The sequence below is a fragment of the Protopterus annectens genome, chromosome 1.part0, assembly GCF_019279795.1.
Source record: "Protopterus annectens isolate FY-2018-M chromosome 1.part0, PAN1.0, whole genome shotgun sequence".
NCBI classification, from domain to species: Eukaryota; Metazoa; Chordata; order Ceratodontiformes; family Protopteridae; genus Protopterus; species Protopterus annectens.
In genome coordinates, this window is record NC_056725.1 from 1306693383 (window position 1) to 1306714472 (window position 21090).

General features: G+C 36.5%; 1 protein-coding gene across 1 annotated transcript in view; it reads right to left on the minus strand.

Annotated features, from left to right (window-relative positions):
* Window positions 1–20516, minus strand: part of EIF3D (eukaryotic translation initiation factor 3 subunit D) — a 1307751-nt gene extending 1287235 nt beyond the window's left edge. Inside the window, 1 exon segment of the mRNA XM_044070941.1 lies at window positions 20327–20516. The gene's annotated coding sequence lies outside the window, so the exon portion shown is untranslated.
* Between the last annotated feature and the right edge of the window lie 574 nt (window positions 20517–21090).

Consider the following 21090-nt stretch of genomic DNA (forward strand, 5'->3'; position numbering starts at 1 on the left):
ATGTGTCAGATACTTGGGGCAGGGACACGAAGTGCTGGTTGGACAGAGAGGGTGCTGGAGGTTTTAGCTTGGCCTCTAGGCTGAGATATGGACCCTACAGCTGTGCCAGTGGGGAGTCTTATTGGGGACTTGAAGAGTAAGGGAGCGACCAGCCCTGGACTGACTGTGATCTCTGTGTGCCCTTAAGGGAAATTGCACTTTAGTGTGTGTGTATTTATCCTTTCCTCCTATACGAAACGGCCCTCACTGGTGTTAGTGGTGAGGACTGAGGCTCCTTGATTGCTGGACCAGAGCACAGGCGTCACGGGTATATGTGTGTAGTGTTAAGAAAATAGGCACTGCAATGGAAAAAAAAAAGAAGAAGAAAGGATAGAGAAAAGCATGTTTAAGTGAATATACTGTAATCTTGAGCTGTTAGGGTAGGCAACGGGGTTTTAGAGTGCACAGATTATAACATATGTAGAATTAAATTGCTTTCTCTTACGTTTGTATAGGTGAATGTCTGGATTAATGCCCTTGTCTTAATCTAAAAGACAGGTTTTTGTTGTGTAAATATATGGGTTTGAAAAATAATGCAATAAAAAGTTTTCCTTTATCAAATAAATATAATATTCAGTGTGAGCGGAGAAGTCTGCAGCTGACAGCAATCAATTGTACACTTTGTTCTTATCTTTTCATGGAGGCGACAGCTGACTGTGAAAGCAACAAATCTTAAGAGGTGGGAGCACAGTTTGCTGAGGAAAATGCAAAATTAAAAAGGAACAAGGGCAGGAAGCGCAGTAAAAAGGAAAGCTTAAAATTACTGAAAGTGAATGAAAGAAAGTTTTCCTGGTACCTAAATATTTCAGTACATTTGCTAGAACACTGTAGAACAGCCAGTGCACTTTTTCAAGCCTAAAAGTTGACATTTTCTGAAAGCATAACAGATGTTTTTCAAATCTAGGAGGGGACTAGAGATGAGAAAAAAAAAACAATCAGCATTTTTTAATAATAGCACAGGTTCTAACATGCACTTTGGCATAAAGGCATAAATAAACCTTCAAATTTTTATTAGGTAATGCCCATGGGTGTAGCGGTAGATTTGGGGTAAACTTCATTATTTGAAAATGTACATAGATTTGTGTGCTTGTTAAATGACTAGGTCATGGGGGTATTTTTTTAGGGGGAAGTCATTACCAAAGAATTTTGAAAAATGTAACATAGGGTCAAGTAGAGAGGACAAGACAATTATATAAAAGATCAACCTGCCAAGCATTAATGGGTGCATGTAACAAAAGCTAGAAAAATACATTTAAAAAACGTTGTCATGTATAATAGGTGGAAATAACTTATCATAACTGTTATACTACTCATATTATTTTGGAATGTAAATGGCCTCACAGGTCTAGACAAAAAGATACTAGTAACAATAAAAAGCACACTGGTGTTACCCAGATAAAATCACCAACCTTTTATTGAAGATACAAAAACTTCACTGACTAAGCGCTTTCACCCTGATAGGGCATCTTCAGAGTCAGTCTATGCATTTAATGATAATCCTTATATACTTTTAGTGGTCATCAATATAATCAAAACTAATTGAACACAATGAGTCACATCATCTAATAATCTTATTGTATAATAATAAACCCTATAGTTACTCATTAAAACATTTTCTTAAATAAACTTCAAGAGTCAGATCTTACTAATTAAGTATACAATAATATAAAAGTGCAAATCAAAATATTTCTTATGCAAACTTAAATTTGTTATAAAAAAACTATTAAAAATAAACTATATAATATTAGACAATAATCAAAATTTAAATATGAACAATAATAAACGATCATATCATATCTACAATTGTATAAAAAAATAAATAAAATATATGTTAAATAAATAAATATTGGGTCGTTATTCAAAGTGTGCTGGGAAAATGTTAGATGCAAGCTGCCTTGTGTTTTAATATACAAGCTAGGGATAGAGCTTCATTGATGCCAGGAGCATTGTTGGCATCTAGTCAAATCTGCCAAGGCACTCCCTCACCTCCAAAATAGTTTTGTAATATCCCCCAAACTCTTTAATCCAAAGCCTGTCTATAACAAAAAACAAAATTGTTTAAAATTGGAACAGTTATTCATATGACTGTATAGTGAATTAGTAGATTTCTTATTTTTAATGTCCCTATAGTGTTCTAAGATTCTATATCTCAACTTTCTAGTAGTCATACCTATGTAAAATGCTGAACTCTTTTTTGGCACATGGTGTGACCCAAGATATTTATCACTTGGTTACAACCTTTTTAGCACTACTACAGACTGTTACTAGTGCTATTAGTTGTCGGAAAAAGTTTTTGGACTTTGATATATTTATGAGAATTTGCACTGGTAGTGCTATTAGTTGTCGGAAAAAGTTTTTGGACTTTGATATATTTATGAGAATTTGCACTGGTGAATGGTTATTGGATCCAACTATATTTGTGAAAGACAACAGGCTGAAAACACGTCTATTTTTTTTCTCATTCTTCCATTCTTGATGGTTAACTGCACTGCGACGTGTACCGGAGGTGATTACCTACCAAGAATACCTGTTGTCTGTTTTTTTTTGGTGGTAACAACCTTTAATTGTTGGGTGATTTGGACATTTTGGAATTCAACGATCCTGTTTGTACAGTCCAGTAAGATTACTCTAAGATGCACACTTTGTTTTTTCATCTACACTGGGTGCATAAACAGGAAGTGACGTCTTCCCTCAATAGGGGAACGCAAGCGTAACGCTGATTTTCCTTTCCCGGAGATTACCAGTGAAGGAGACATTTTCCTGCCTTGTTTTTTGGTGTATTGGTCCGGTATTTCACTCTCTGTTATCGGAGGAAAGACTATCAGGTCGTTAGAAAAGTTTGAACGAGAGCAATTTTGGAAGTTTGAATTGACAGTGGGCGAGAGAAGTTTTCAACAATTGCCTTGCTTGAGGTAACTCTAATTCTTGTATCCTTGTTCCAAACATGATTTTGTGACTCTGTTCGGTGTTTTCAAATTAAAACATTGAGATTCTGTACTGGTTACAAGTAAAAGGAGTGTTACTGGAACCACCGCTAGGTTTTCGTGGTGGTTCACGTTGTAAATGTACATTTTCTGTTAGCCCCTTTGTATAGGGGCTTAAGCACTTTTTTCCAACATTGGTTTATGTTGCAAATGTACACTCTCTGACAGCCTCTTTGTATAGGGGCTTAAGCCAAGACTGGTGCACTATTGTTCCGACTACTGCAAAGGAACTTTAACACCTGCAACATTTTTAGTATTTGTGGTGTTTAAAACGGACTGGTTGTTCTTTATTTGAATATTGTGACAAGGCTGTATTTTTGGGAATTTTGTCTTGATTTTACTACGTTGAGTTTTATTTATTTATTTACTTATTTTTTTTAATTGAGAGAGTTATATAGTGGTCATTATATTCACTGGTCAATATTTGACTAGTATAAGGGATTTTGTTACAAGCCCACAGTTCATACATTACTACTGTTCATGAGATTTATATTGTTATAGATTTATTATTTGAATTATATCGACATCCACATAGGTGGAATTTAGATATATACTCAGTTGATAAAGTGTTACTAACTCACTATTTAGAGAGGTATTATATTATTTGTTGGCGTTTAAATCTTTTTTGACACACATTATTAGTAACTTTAGTATATAAATATTTTTAATTTATGCTTTTTTATGTTTTATGAACAGTTGATAGAATTATACAACGCTACATGAAAAAGTGTGTTATTTGAATTACTAGCGTGTCTATTTATTGTTTTTGACACTTAAGGGACTTGTACTTATTGTTTAAAATGGAGCAACTCATGGTTCAATACTTGGAGCTTTCTAGACGAATAATTTCACTATTGCATGCTAACAATAGTAAAGACAAAAATGACAGTTTAACGGACATGCAGGTAGAGCTTTTAACGGACACGCAGGTAGAGCTTTTTACTATGCACACACCACCAGGGACTTCTGCAGAGAGACAGTTGAATGTGAATATCTCAAGACAGGAAAGGGGTAACATCCCTAGATTAGATATCAACAATGTAAGCAATAACAATATGTGGGGGGCTGACAATAGTAATCAACAATGTAAGCAATAACAATATGTGGGGGGCTGACAATAGTAATCTAATAGGAAGGTCATCTTTTGACATGGAGAATTTTTTAGTACCCCCCCCCCCCATATTAGGTGAGACACTTAAGATACAGAATAATGGTTTTGGGACATTTTATTCTCAGTTATCCAAATTTGAAAAGTTAACCAGAAAATACAAATCCTTGCAAATGGACAACTTTTTTGGAACAATCCATCGAATTAAATCAAGTACCCAGGGGCTTGAGAATATTTAAGATACCATTTGAGATGGGTATTAAGGCCGACTGAGGCATATAGTAAAATGCTGGAATTATTTGATAGAACAGGAATGGATTTAATGAGAATTATTATCAAAGACAATATAAGTAGCTTTAATAACTTAAAGAGTGAATTACTTATTCTTAAACAAAGTATCATGAATGATTTGCTTTTTGAAAGTAACAAAAATAGATTTGACAGAATTACAACTGATCTTGACAAATTTGTCAAGATTAGTATGGAAAGAAAACAGAAAAAGATTTTGAGGGATACGAATGAATATAAAGAAAAAAAGAGCTTACCCTACACCGAAGACTACAAACGATAACATACCGAATAGGGATACTATTCAAACTGATGCAGGGGTGACTGAAGGGTTACACATAGATGTAGAGGAGAAGGAAGTGTTTTTAGAGAACCAACCTCCATTGAGACGATCAGACAGGTTAAGAAACCGGGGCCATCCATTGGAACAGATAGATCAGAGGACACTACAGAGACATGGGGTTCACCCGGGCAACAACTGAAGGGGTGGGGGTCAGAGGACGAACAACTTCAACAACAGGAAATGGCATCACAGATTAACTATTCACAGGAGGTGGAGAATCATTTCTCTATATATTTAAATATGGACATATTGCCCTATGATACCCTCAATCCCATTGACACTATTGTGACCCCATGTTTGACGAGCAATGGAGGTCCCCTTATTATTGGAGATAATTCCTTTCATATCTATAACTATTCTGACTTGGAGGTATCTGAAAGTCATTTGAGTTTATTGAGAAGAGGTTTCTCGTTCGTCCCTAACTTCAAATATGATATTGGTACATTGCTCATTAATCTGAAGTTGCATACTATGAAATTAAATTTGAAGTTGTTTTTTTAGCAACAAAATACATGTTGATAGGGAGACCCAAATATTTACACCCAAGAGAAGTAGTGTTTTTATTCCTCCATATAACCCTGTGATCTTGGTATTTGAACGTTTATGTACTACTCAGATCAGGAGACTGATTGAAAAACAGTATACTGTTCACAACAAAAATTTAACATCAGCTGAAACATTCTGTTTAAAGGAGCTTTCGTCTAGCACTGACTACAGGGTTATGAAACCAGATAAAGGGGTAGGGGTAGTCATAATGCCCAATGTGGACTACTCTGGTTATATGCAGAGTATTATTTGTGACTCTGATACATATGAGCTAGTGTCTAAATTTGATGTTCACAGGGCATACACTAAGATTGATTGGCAACTTTATGAGATGCTTTGTGAAGGAATGATTGCCATGGATGAATATAAATATCTACAAGTGGAACATCCTGTTATACCCAAGTTATTTGGGATACCTAAAATTCACAAAAATATTGTCAACCCCCCATTTAGACCAATTGTTGCAGCCAGGTGTTCCAAAATGGAACCATTAGCATCATTTACAGGCACTATGACCAAGAAGGTTTTGGACAATTTGCCACATGTATTAAAGGACTCGTGGCACTGCCTAGATTGCCTAAGGGGACCATCTGGTGTATCACTAGGAGACTTCTTATTTGCGACTGTGGACATCACCAACTTATTTTCAGCAATCCCCCATGAAGTTGGTTTGGAGTGGTTTGATAGGAGTAAGGGTAAATATAGTGATATACACCGGATGAAGAGAGGCTTGTCGGTCGATGTGATGCGTATTCTACTGGAGAACAATTACATGGGATTTGAAGATGAATTCTATAGACAATCCACTGGTGTGGCCATGGGTGCCAAATGTGCACCTGTATTTGCCAACCTAGTTTTAGCCGAATGGGAGGAACAATTTGTGCTGGAATCCAAATATAAATCTAGGTTAATCATCTATTTGAGATTCTTGGATGATATCCTGTTCCTATGGAGAGGTACTCGGGATGAGGTAGATGAATTAATTAATTAAACAACACCACTTCATTCTTGAGATTTACACAATGTCAATGACAAGATGATAGATTATCTGGATTTACGATTATATATTAAAGATGGTGCAACAGAATCCAACATCTATAGGAAGAAAACCTATAGTAATTCGTTTTTACATTTTGACAGTTGTCATCCCTATTACATTAAGAAGAACGTGGCCAAGGGACAGATGATTAGGTTGTCACGTATTGTTAGTGAGGATAGTAAATTTAACAGTGAAATGGGAGTTTTGACGGACCTGCTTGTCCAAAGGGGTTACCCTTTGGACATGCTAACTTTACTTCAAAATTATGTCACCAGAAGAAGGGTCACTGATTTTATTCCCATCTTGAAAGAAATAAAAAGGGTGGTTGATAACAACAAAGCAAGAACCACTAAACGAGACAACAAAAATATTCCAACTGGAATTGTTTTACAGCACAATTGTCTAGCCATGGAGGTTAAAAACATCATTCAGAAGACTTGGGAAGACATAATCCCTATAGACCTATATGACACACTGGGTAAAAACCCCCCTTTTTATTAACAGTAGGGGGTTTATCAAGGAGTGCTTAGAGAGTACAGACTACTTTTGGCCAAAGACCTGCCAAGATGGCCGAGTGTGGCAGTTGCAAAGCGTGTAAATACATCAACGATAGCCCCTATGTCTCTGTGGGGAATTACAAGTGGACATTAAAAAGTCAGGGCTATTGCAACTGCAACACTAATATGGTAGTGTATGTAGCCACCTGTCTTTCCTGTCCAGCATTTCACATAGGTATGACTACTGGAAAGTTGAGATTTAGAATCTTAGAACACTATAGGGACATTAAAAATAAGAAATCTACTAATTCACTATACAATCATATAAATAATTGTTCCGATTTAAAAAAAACATTTTTTTTTTGTTACAGACAGGCTTTGGATTAAAGAGTTTGGAGGAGATTACAAAACTATTTTGGAAGTGAGGGAGTGCCTTTGGCAAATTCGACTAGATGCCAACAATGCTCCTGGCATCAATGAAGCTCTATCCCTAGCTTGTATATTAAAACACAAGGCAGCTTGCATCTAACATTTTCCCAACACACTTTGAATAACTTATGAATAATGACCCAATATTCAACATATATTTTATTTATTATAAAATTGTAGATATGACATGATCATTTATTGTTCATATTTAAATGTTGATTGTGTATTATATAGTTTATTTTTAATAGTTTTTATAACAAATTTAAGTTTGCATAAGAAATATTTTGAGTTGCACTTTTATATTATTGTATACTTAATTAGTAAGATCTGACTCCTGAAGTTTAAGAAAATGTTTTAATGAGTAACTATAGGGTTAATTATTATATAATAAGACTATTGGATGATGTGACTCATTGTGTTCAATTAGTTTTGATTATACTGATGACCACAAAGTATATAAGGATTATCATTAAATGCATAGACTGACTCTGAAGATGCCCTATCAGGGTGAAAGCGCTTATGATGACCACAAAGTATATAAGGATTATCATTAAATGCATAGACTGACTCTGAGGATGCCCTATCAGGGTGAAAGCGCTTAGTCCGTGAAGTTTTTGTATCTTCAATAAAAGGTTGGTGATTTTATCTGGGTAACACCGGTGTGCTTTTTATTGTTACTAGTTAATCTTTTTTCTGGAGGTTATCGTCTAGACAAAAAGATAACAGCATATGAATTCAATGAAGAAAGGCTGTCTGGATGGATATTTTGTATAATAATATCAGGGACCAAGGAGAAAGAGTATTTATACGGATTGCTAGACCACCTCCAATAGTGATGGGGGGGGGTAATGGTACATTTGCGGTAGTAAGGGGTCACAGGCAAGGGATGAGGATTACACTGGCATGCATTTATCCTCCATCTTAAACTGCTATTATGGAGCTTAATAAATTTTTGGAAGTAATAACGAACTCTCAGCAGGGAAAGCTACTTATAAAGTAAGAACTGGAACTTGATTTTTAGCAGTGAGGATGTGTCTGGGGGGACGCAAAGTGGAAAATATAACAAAATAGGGTAGATTTCTGAAAATCTATGAAAATATTTGGTATGAAGACATGAATTAAGTAGTAGGAGCTCTGACAGAATTTACATATTATTCTCTAAGGTACAAAAACTGGGCTAGACTAGACAAATTGTATTTCACAGGAGCATGCACATTTAATTGAAAGCTTTGACACGCATCCAATGACCAAGTCAAATATTGTTCCTAAAAATAAGAAAAATGCATGGCGAATGGAATTTAACGACTGGGTAGTGGACTTGTTCAACAGTTACTAAGGAAGATAGGAATTTCTTCAAAAGTTATAGCGAGCGAATGAGATAAAATGAAAGAGGAGTTTAAAATAGGACAGAAATAAAAAGGTATGGTAAAGTAACATGAAAGGAGATGACAAGTTAAAATATTGCAGAGCAAGGTAAATCTCACAGAACAAGAAGCACAACTGCAGAAGGCTAGAGAAAAAATATAGGAGTATTTGGATAATATACACGAGTTTAGAAAGACTGCTGTTAAGCAACTGTTTTTTGATAATTCAAGAGCATGAAAACGTTTAGCACAACAACTTGAGATACAAAAGCAAAAAGTGCTTTTGCAAGACTTAAGGAGCCTATAACAATAAAAATTAACCAGCTATCCTGTGGAGGTATTAAGAGAGGTTTCGGAAAGGTTATGAAAATTTGTAAAAATAGACAATGTAGAAATCCATAAATATTTGCATTTGTGCTCTTTCTTAAAAACTTAAGTATGCCAAGCTTAGTGATAGATGACGCCCTACAATTAAGATAGGAAGAGAAGAGATAAAAAAGTGATGTACAATCAATCTGCATGAAAGTCTTAAGGAATAGATGGTATTCTTGTAGTTTGAAAGCCAGGAGGGAAGAAAATAAGGATCTGAAAGGTTTTGTTTATTATTTTTAAAAAGGAGGGTGTAGCACCAACATCCTGGAAGAAAGTTGTGCTAGCTGCAATACCAACAGATGGTAAAGATCCATCAGACTCAGCTTCACAAACCCATTTCAATTTTCTACCATAATTATGAAGTACAGTCTACAATAGCAAAAATAATGGATCAATATGATTTTGTGGTGGGGAGGCAAACATGACAAAATTACCTCTGTCACTGGTTGGTCTTGATGCAGAGAAAGCATTCAGAGTAAGCTAGGATTTTATAAGTAGAGCAATGAAGAATTTGTATTCCCTGATATAATAAGTTAATTACGAGGATATGTGCAAGATCGGGGGCAAGAATTAAAGTGGAGGGATACCTCTCCAAGCTGTGACTGAACAGAGGAACCATGCAGGGCTGTCCTCTTTCCCCCATGTTATTTGTTTTATATTTACAGCAACCGGAACAGAAAATAAGGGACTCAGAAATTCAAGGATATAAATCGGTAGAATAATCAAGGAATATTGATAAAAACAGAAAATGGCATCTCCACAATGAAAATCACTTTGAGACAGTTTCTTGTCTTCTTGGAATATAAAATTAATGAAGATAAAAGGCTGTACTTGTAAATTATGTACCCACACATGAAATGGTTCAGCAATACCAATATTTATGGGGACACAATAAAAATGTATTTAGACATACGGATTAAACAGGCTTCTGTTATGGCAGCTAAGGATATGTGGGAAGAGACTAAAGAAAAAAAGAATACAAAAATGAGAAACTGGAAGCTCTTTTTTATGGATATGGATAGCAACATACTAAAACAATTTAAATGCGTCTCTCTAGATGTATACACAGTTTGGGCATACTAAAACAGAGACATTGTGGACAATAATTAATAGATTGAGCTGAAAGAATTTACCTGAAGGGGAAGAGGGCAAGGGTCAAGTTGGATAAGAGGATTCTTCCAACACAACACAGAGGCTTAGGATTACCTGACTTGAAGGGATAGTTTAGAGCCACACATTTAATGATCATATACACAACACAAACAGAAAGCTACAACTCAAAGTGGAAAAAGAGGTTGATGAAAATGGGGAAATTCAAGAAACAGGGAAATAATGGGATTTTGGACACACAGATTCTTAAGAACAGCAGCAGCCATACAGAATATTATATTCATAAAGCAGCAAAAAGTATTCCAATAACTACACCAACACAAGAATGAAACCTACACTGGTTGAGTGTTTAGCTGAATCTAGAGCAGATAAACAAGTAAATAAATCTGCTGGTAATAGCCCCACGTAATAAGTTATGAAGTCAACGTATTGTTAGAAGCACAAGCAGTTTAGTTTACCTATGAATCTAGAGCAGAAGTCGCTGTTAAAAAGGGGATATTTATCAGGGCATATAAAATATTGCACCATAACTATAAGAACCAATCAGAGGAGGTTAAAAATGATCCAATTTGCAATGGGAATACATAAGTCTGGAAGATTTGGGATTTTTGCTTGAAGTGTTTGCACAGGTATTTTTATACCAAAAGCAGACTCCAAAGAATTTTTCTTCCAGTACATGGCAAATGCTGGAGGTGATGGGGAAACAAGGGGTAACTAGGTAACACAGGAGTTGGCAGACTTTCAACAGAGTACTCCATCAAAAATACTGGGTGAGCAAATGGGTGTGACTAAGAAAATTATTCTTTTGAGCTGGGGCACAACATCTGAATTGCCTAGACATAGTAAGGCCTTACGTTTAATTCTATTGGCTGACAAGAATGCAATTACTAGGAAACAGAAATCAAAATCTACAAAGGACTGTATTTGAAGTACTGAATATTGTAAGAGAAATAAAAGAAGGTAAATGGGAACTTTAGACAAGGGAAGGAACAAATTATATGGAAATAAACTGGTAACCGTATATACTGTTTAAGGGAAGAACTAGAGTTTTTTGAGAAGTACTGCATTGTTTCAGTGAAGCAGTAATCACATAATTCCCCAGGATTACTGATGCTGTCATTAACAAATGCAGTTACTGAAAGACATTACAATGAAAGGATGGTTGGAGTAAAATTTGTCAGCAATTAAAGTAACTATCTACTCAAGTAATTGTCCTCTCAGTTGACTAAAAATAAAAAGATTTTAACTTTTTTAAATTACCGACAAATTTTACTCGCACCATCCTTTCACTGTAATGTTTGACTAAATGAGAGTTTGCATAAAGAAAGAAAATGTATATGCAATGTAAAAAATTAAACAGGGTTAGTTTCCTTTTCTATTAACGTATGTGTGCCAATATCTTAAATGACAGTAAAATGTTTTCTATAACTTTTTCTCCATTCAAACTCAAAGATGACTCAAAAATAATCCACGGAAGCTCCTGCTCTCATGAGATTCACTAATTTAAACAATGCTCTCCACCGGTCTTCATCACAATCAAATGGATTCATAACATACCTGAAATCTCACTTGAGAACAAATATTCCAAAATGCCTAACGTTTACACAATGTTAAACTGTCAAAAATCACATCAGGTATCCCACATCAAGACTATATAGTACAACACAAAATAAATTTTGTTGCATTACACCACACACACAACTCTCAGGGGTGTAAAATGCAAAATAACTAACTAAAAACAAACCACAAAATGGGAGGACAAAGTGAAAATACCAGTAAATCTTAATTTAAACACACTCACGTGACCAATTAAACAATATGTACTGAAACCACAACTTTAAAATAAAATACAAATATAAAGTTTTATTAATTTAAAAGTCTTTACATAATGGATAAGTACAGCACTGGTTTATCTACACTTACTTGATTTCTGTTAAGAACTACCCGATAATTCACATTACTGTTCAATCCTTGAGTGTTACCAACATTAAATACCTCTTTAAATCCTTAAATTCCAACTCTCCTTTGCCACTATTAAAATCATTAAACACATGATCTAATACATACAATAAAAACTTCTTAAACCTTCTGCATGTACTAGAAAGTTTTCCTATAGTGTTGCCCTCAATTTTATTTTAACCACACAGTGATGCTCATACACCCTTTCCTCAATCCCCAATTAGTTTATAGAGAATAGCTCACAAGTAGAACACTTGGCTAAATACACCACATACTTTGAAGCACAAGCAAAGTATCCAGGGGTGCTGTGTACTCTATCAGATCTTAAATTTATAAAATATGGACCATCTAATATGCATCTACACACAGAACAGCTATGATATTTGAAAGTCCCCTTCTTTTACCTACAATCACAAATCATTTTTCCAATACGTTTTTGATATTGCTGCCCTTTTTATTAATAACGGTTTTATTCCTACTGCTTTAATAATATCCTCACTGGCACCTAAACGTCACCAATTGTTTTGAACATTTTTTTATGGTTTCACTATCCAAGGAAAAAGCTAATGGCATGGAAGTGGCCCAATTTTTGTTGTTAAAATATTGGACTTTGCTCTCTTCAGTGTCATGTTCTTCTCTTACTATCAGAGTAATCTGGATAGCCACTGTGTAAAACTTATTATGCAATGCTCTTGAAAAAAATATCTAATTGATCTGAACCTGTCTTTAAAATGTTTTAACCTTATAAACCGACTCTGTGATATTTTAAATATGTAGGATGCATACTTGTATAATGTAAAATAGCACTGCATTAAGCATTTTTTTTATAATGACCGTCATTTCTGTGTAGACAATTGCTAGAAAACGTTAAAAATTCCACACCACTGCTGATTTGAAGTAAAAATTCATCTAACTGTCGCTCCCCCTTTCCAAATAAAAAAAAGAAAAGCAACTATAACCATAAATGTGGAGTAAAATGTAGGTTTCCCTATATGCCATTACTAAATTGGTATAATTTGATGCTATTTTACCCCCACTGCTACCCCACTTTCCTGATGAAAGTAAGAACCTTCAAAAGAAAAATAAATGATGGTCAAAACAACCTCAATATATTCTATCAACATTTTAATCTCACCCAATAAATAGTCATAATTATTCATTACTTCAGTTTAACATAAGTGCTGTTCATTCTAAAACTACTTTGTGTGGTATGATTGTGCACAAAGAATGAACCTCCACTGTCACCAACAAATCACTTTCTTCTACCGATTTGTTTCTAATCTTCTGGAGAAAAATCAAACAACTCTCTGATAAATCAGAGCATTACTCATATTGGTAAAATGCCATATTTATAAATTTAGATACTGCTTCTAATTTAGAAGCTGGTACTGATACTACTGGTAGGGTGGAAAAATGTTCATTTTTTGTGAATCTTGGGCACACCAAAAGGTTTACCTATTTTGGGTTTAGGTGCGTGAAAATATAAATATATTTTTCCTGTAATCATTCTAATAATTTGTCCTTCAACCACACATCAATTTGTCTACTAGTTTTATAAATAATGCTCTTGCTCACCTTTGTGTATAAAGAATCCCCAAACAAATGCAATATTATTTACATTTGTTTACCAGGAAGGTCCACTGGGTCAAAGGTACCCTTTTTCAGTGGAGAGACGCAATGAATAATACATGCATAGAATAGAAAACATTAAGAACAATAATAAAATACAAATAATGCACACATTGGAATAGTAAGCAGTAACAGAGTAGGATACTACAACAAGTATCACAGTACTTTGTTTTAGCACAAGCACTACCGTTCTACTGAAGGAATGGAATGGCAGGAGAGAGACGAGTTCAGGTTGTGAGGCGCTAGGACCAAGAGCAAAGCCATTTGAAGGAGAGAGGTCTCAAATATTTAAGAGGGAGGCATTACTAGTGGATCTGAGCTAGGGAGGGAGACAGTTCCATAGTCTAGCAGTTGAAATGGGGTGGACCATTTGACCAGCCGAAAGGGTAGGTTTTTCTACTTGTAAAAGCATTTGATATTCAGAGCGGAGTGGTCTGTTAGGGTGGTATAAGGTAAATAGAGAAGAAAGGGAAGGACAGGTAGATGGCTTGAATATTAGTTTATGGGCAGTTGTTAGTTACATGTATGCAAGATGAGGAGGTAGTTCCAGACAGTTTAGCAGTCTCAGAGAGGAGCAGTGGTGAGAGGAGTGCTGTCTACTTGTGACGAACTTGGCAATTTTATTGTAGCAGGAGTCTAGTTTGGATTTAAGACTGGCCTGTATGTTGGTGAAGAGAGGAGCCCCACAGAAAAGTGATGAGAGCAAGAAGGAAGAGGCAATGGATAGTTTTGAGGAGTAATTTAGGAAAGTTTTGTGACAGTATAGCATACCTAGTTTCTGGTGCATTTTTTTAATATTGCTATGTAAGTGCAAGTCAAACGTTACATGTTCATCTATAGTGACCCCTAGGAGTTTAGTATGTTTGACTACTTCGATAGCAGTGTTATCTTGGGAGAGAACAGTTTAAAAAAAAAAGTCTTTGTTAATAGTAGTGGATTTCTTAGGGGTAAATAGCTTTAATTTTGTTTTCTTATGGTCTAAGGCAAGGTGGTTGTTAGGCATCCATATTTCAGTGGAGCCAAGAGCAGACTGGGAAAGTTTCAGGAGTCTGGGTGAAGAACTAGCAGTGCAGATGATAGTGGAGTCATCGGCATATTGGATGACTGTACCGTGGGTTAGAGTAGAGTGAAAGTCACTGATAAAAATGCTGAAGAGCAGAGGCCCCAAGATGGATCCTTGGGGTACTCCAGTGGTGGTGTTGAGGAAAAGAGTGTGTGTGTAGCCATTTAGTGGCTTGTTGCCTGTCTGTGAGGTAGTTAGTAATCTCTCCTTCCACCCTACTCTGGTTCACTAAGTTGGACAGTTTTTTTAAGAAGAGAATGGGAAACAGTATCAAAGGCTTTGGAAAGGTCAAGTAGTAGTGAGGAGACAAGTTTCCCAGTGCCCCTAGCCTGGTTGACAGAGTCACAGAAAGATACGAGAGCTGTAGTGGTACTATGCCCAGGCCTAAACCCATACTGGGCTGGCGATAGTAGGCTATTGCTGAGTAAAACGTTTTGGAGTTGGTTGTGGATACATTTTTCCAGGATTTCTGAGATGGGAGAAAGAATGGCTTGGTAATGTCTGTGTTGTAACCACATTTGTGCAGTGGGAGGATGAATGCCTTTTTCCAAATGGAGGGAACATAAGACTCTTTAATGGACCTATTAAGAAGTAAGCTGACAGGATAGGCAATGGAGTTTGCAGCTATTTGAAGGAATTCTGGGAGCAGGTTTTCAGGGGCAGTAGTACAAGGTTTTAGTTTGAGAAGTAGTTTCTTTACAGTGGAAGTAGGGATAGGTGCTAGAGCAACGTTATACGAGTGGGAAAAGGAGGCATTAGTAGATGTGGGCTCAGATGGATTAGGCTGGCTAAGAGGGAAATTGGTGGCAAGATTAGCTATGGTGTCTATGAAATGTGTTGAAGAGTGTGGCTATTTCGATGTTTTTTTTTCTGGATTTGGGCAGGGGTTACTGTTTGATCCAAGAAAAAGTAGGTTGTTAAGAGAGCTCCAGAATTGTTTTGGGTTGTTTTTGTTTTGTACATTATGGTAGTAGTCTTTTTTTTACCCTTAAAGAGTAAGCGCTTTACTTGGTTGCGAATGTTTCTACAGGTTAGAAGATCAGAGGGACTTTTGTGCTTATGCCAAAGCTTCCAGGCTTTGTCTCCAGAAGCCATGCTTTGTTTGGTTGCAATTGTCAGCCAAGGGGCATGCCTGACTTTTATGTGTTTTAGCCGGGGGGAGCGAGGTTGTTTAAGATGTTATGGAAAGTAGAACTGAACAATTCAACTGCTTCTTCAAGGGGGAGTAGTTTTAAGGGATCCCAGTTAATGCTTTTTGAAGTGTTGTTAAAGGTTGTGGAGTAAAAATGTGAAAAGTTTCAAGCGTTTCTAAGTTGATGTCTGCTTAAAGGGGTGTGATTTTACGAATTATATAGGTAGGTGAGTGGTCACCGATACTGTTTGGGAGGGTTTCTGTGCGGATATTTTATTGGGCTGGGAGACCATGATCCAATCTAGGATTGCCCCACTGTTGTTGTTTCTGTTAGGTCTGGTAATATCAGTGATTAGCTGGCTGTCGTTATGCAGATTGATATTTGTTGGGGAGTGTTGTTGGGAGTCATCTAACCAATTAATATTAACATCTCCAAGAATTATTGTTTCAGTTGTTATATTGCTTGATGGCCAAGCTAAGATTTCCTCCAATACGGGAGTATTGTTGCCGGGGGCAATGTAGAGGACAATGATGCAGAGGTTTTTGTTGTCATTAAGTTTTAGGAAGGATATTAAGATTGCTGCGGTGCAGAAGCTGGGTATGATTGAGTTATATGGGACTATGTTAAAGGATTTGGGGTAGATCAGTGCAACGTCTCCATTTTTGTGTGGCCCATCTGAACAGAGGCATGTAAAGCCAGGGGGAAGGAATTCTGAGCTTTTTATATATGGTTTTAGCAAAGTTTCTGTGGCTGAAATGAGGTCTTGTGTGTTATCCAGGCATGGAAGTTGGGGATTTTGGTTCAAATACTTTGTAGGTTAATTGTAATAAGGTTTGAGATTTGTAAGGGCTAGGTAACTTGTGAGATGAGGAGGGAAGACCTAGGTTGGGATGAATATCTCCGCTTAATGACAGTTTAAAGTATTTAAGTAGGACTGTAGTGGGTTTTTATATCCTAAATGTAATCTTTTTACTGTCAATAACCATAGAACCCCCCCCCCAATCCGCTTTCATAATTCTAATGCCCTTGTTGTTGGAAAGGGCCTTTAGACTCTATTACTCTAAGGAAGTGAGATTGAAAAAGTTGATTAAAACTGTTTTAAGGAGCAGAAATAATGTCTTTTTCATAGCAATCCTTGAATGTTTTGATACAGCAGATGTAATGACAGATTGCACGTACTAGGTAACACAAAATCTTCTTCCTGATGGACAATTCTGGCCTTAAAAATTACTTTTAAATTAAGCTTTCTAGCATAACTTAATAAATCTATAATTGTTCCGACCAACTCGAATCTGGCAGCGGGAATAAAGGAAAAAACTTTTCTGTAAAACACTAAATTTCACCGTCTCTCAAAGGTCTCTCAATCAAACTGAAAAATTTGAAACTTAAAAGGAATTATCTCTTAGGTGGTTGGATGACCTCAATTTGGAATCTGCTGTGTGTCGTCATCGGTGATGTCTGAACGGTTTGTGCCAGTGTTCTTTGGAGAAACTGCCTGCTTAGCGTTGGTGTTGCATTGTTTTTCTGGGGTCTGTGATGACCATAGACGAATTCCTGTTGCCGCCCCCCCCCGGCATTTTTGTTCCAGTCTCGATCTACTGGGTAAAAAAATGCAGAGATGGATTGTGAATGCTCATCGTGCACACATCGGCCCCCTTCTACTTTTCCATCTATCCCCGCAAGGCTTCTCCCAGTTTCCATGTCTTCCTTAAAGTGGAAATTTCCCTACAAGTATATTCCCTTTTGTCTCTCTCAACTGTTTCTTTTTTGAAGTGTGATAGAAATGATACATACTTTCTTATTCAGTATGATCACAAGTCACTCAAGACACAAATCTTCCAAATGCCCGACTTCTACATAATACTGAAAACCATCAGAAATCAGATCAGGTATCCTGTTTCAAGACTATGGTATAATACATTAATCTCGCCTGCACTTGAAGTGTCTGTCAATTTGATTTTATAGAACTTGGAATACAGACCTGGTTCTGTGAAAACATCTCCTTTGGACTGTCAACCAATGGTACAACTTTTTCATTAGTTGTTTTAGTACAGCAGACATTCGTGGCCAACACACGAGTCTGTTTGCTCCCTCTCTCTTTCTGCGCTTCATTATTTCCATACATGACACCAACTACTCAACCGTTTTCTCAGTTGAATGAGTTTACTTCTATGATTACTGACAGATTTTACTCAAACCAGCCTTTCATCGCAGCACATTTCTTATGACAGCATCAGTAAATCTGAGGAATATGACTACTACAGCAATAAAAAAAATGTAGCATTTCTCAAAAACTCTCTAGTTCTAACACTTCAGGAATCTATAGTGAATGTGATCTAGTCAAAATACTTGCTTCTGTGCAATTCCTTCTCTGGCTGTATTTTAATTTCAGTTCACATTTCTGTAGGCAAGTAAAATCCTCTACAAACTCAAATGCTCCTTGCACTAATTCTCCCAGGATGTTTAGCCAGCATTTGTAGTGCTTCCATTTGAATCTCTTTACTATACACACAATAGTTTGTCTATTCCTTTTCTATCAGGGCAGGTCTTTATGCACCTGTAATTGCTCTTGCTCTAAATACAGCTAGTGTTTTTGTCATGCAAGATCAGAGTGCCTACACCGCTCTGGCTGACATATACTTGCAATACATCTGTCTTAACAGCATGACAGTATTTTAAAGATGGAGGTTTTGCAAGCAGTTTATAACCTTGTCAACCCCCACCCCCCCAAGCGTCAGTTCCAAGATACATACTATTCTTATAGCTTTACCAGCAGTGTAAGTTATTTCAACATATTAGATTAAAATTTTACAAGCTACTGTACCACTCGTAGAAACTTCTGCAATGTTTGCTTATAAATTGGTTCTGACATCAGCACATTCGGATAAGCTTCAGTCCCCTCTGGTGCAAGAGAATCTCTCACATACTCGTACCTGTCACTCTTATTTTGTTAGGGACAGCAGAGTTTTAAGTTCAGTCATAGCAATCTCAAGTTTATCAATCTCTCGTACTGCTCTTCCTCAGTCTGATCCACACTCAACGACCATCAATTATGTTTACAACAATATGGACGAAATTAGATTTTACGACAAATATATTGCCTACGTATCCTAGAACAGCTGCATATAAGTGACCCATACCTCTCAAGTGTACCTCATTACGATCCAAGTTCTGCATATACAGCAATTGTTTTCGTACCAGAATGAAACGCCTAAATGTCGTATGGAACAACTTAGGTAACCAACTCAAATTCCACAAGAATAAGTCTTTACGAAATGAAATCCGGTCCTTTGTAGTGACTGTGGTTTTATGCTCTGCAAAGACTCAAGTCCATAGAAAAATCCCACTTTTGAGAGTTTAAAAGTGGCAAACCTAACAACGCGAAGGAATCAGCTTGCCAATCATAAATAACCTATTATGTACTATACAGCGGGGACATGATTTAACGTAACACCAACATAGTTGAGTACTTGCCTCCAGACCATAGCTCTCAACCTTCCATTTCCAAAATGAGGAACACTCGCCCTCAAAATGTGGAGCACATACTAATGGCTTGCTAACAACTTCAACTAGGAAGGTTATAGGATGGTTAAATATGCTAGTTTTACTTATAACGAAGATCTTTTAATGAAGTAATAGGATTAATTTCTATTTACCATGGATTTCACTTTAAAAAATTCCTAACACTGAATGTGTGACAGTCATTCAATGTGGAACTTCGAGGAACACGAACTTTTTAAGACCCCAAATGAAGTACGTTCCTCGTAATGAGGTACACTTGACAGGTATGCTCCAGACCTAACAACGTGGCTAAAAGTGCATTTAAATCGACTTCACCAAAACGAGAACCATTGACGTAGTTAACTGAAAAAGCCAAAGCTACTGCAAATGAAAATTAGGCGTAGAACTGGTACACTTTCAGAAACACAATAGTAATGATCTACTCCACACCACTTCCGGAACAACCATGTGCCTAGAAACACATCATGCTAATAAAATAACCGGCTGACTTAACATTTCTCAACAATGAGCAGAAAAATAACAATCACAAAGAACATGAAAGACACACGCAGCATAATAAGAAGTTTCTCTAGGGAAGGGAAAGATATTGCAGCAAGCCAAAGCACGACCACTGTCATAGGACTAGAGCCCTTATATACTGTTGGAGAATCAAGATAAATGGAAAACGAAATAAATATATCAATAACAGTCTACAAAACAACTTCAGCATCATTCATAACTTACAAAAATAAAACACCAATCAGTATTTAGAAATTAAGAAAAAGACTGCATTGTAAAAGATCAATTAAATTATAACAAGTGCAACCCACCCATAATTATAAAGCAATTACACATTCTAATGTCCTGTGCTACAAACTATACTTTAATATTAAGTAATAATACGAAAAACTCAGTAACTTGCCTGTAAATGACAGCACAATTCCCTAATATTTTCAACCACTACCGCTTATTCACAGAGCTTGTTAAAGGCCGTACTAAGCGCGCTCTTCCTGTGACGTAGCTACAGAGCTACCACCACAACGTGCAAGGTATGAAGTGTTTTTTTTTCACGTAAGTATCAGGCGTTTGACGCTAGTGTTGTCAAACCCGAAACAAACAAAAGTTATTATCAATAAATGCATTTTCGGGATTTAGTATTTAGTCGGTCATTTGTCACGCAAATGACAACATTGTTGCATTTTTGTAGTTTTTTGTGTTAAAAAAATACAGGTCAGTGCAACACTAGTTAACGTTTTAAATGAAGAATAAACATGTATTCTTGTTCTGGCGGACTTTGTCACTCCATTATTTCTGACTGTGCAGAATTCTTGAACAACAGAATTGAGAATGTTCTTAAAGATTGTGTTGATGGCAGACTCAGTGTCTATGAGGGTAAACCTATTACAGAGCGGTTACATTTCATACTTTGACGGGTTGGTTGGTAACTGTTGGATACGCAGTAGCAAATCCCGCCCAAACTCGGCCCACCATCCAGCAATCGGTGACAGTAAATTAATATTCATACCGAGGGCAGCATGAATTTTGATTGGCTAGTTGTAGTTTGCCCTTTTCCTCGTGTTAGTGCTATCTCGGAGCTGGTATATTTAATGGAGGGGGGGGTTCCACAAGGATCCCTGCAAAAAAAGAGTATTTGCAGACTTTTTCCCTTCCATGATAAGCCTGTTT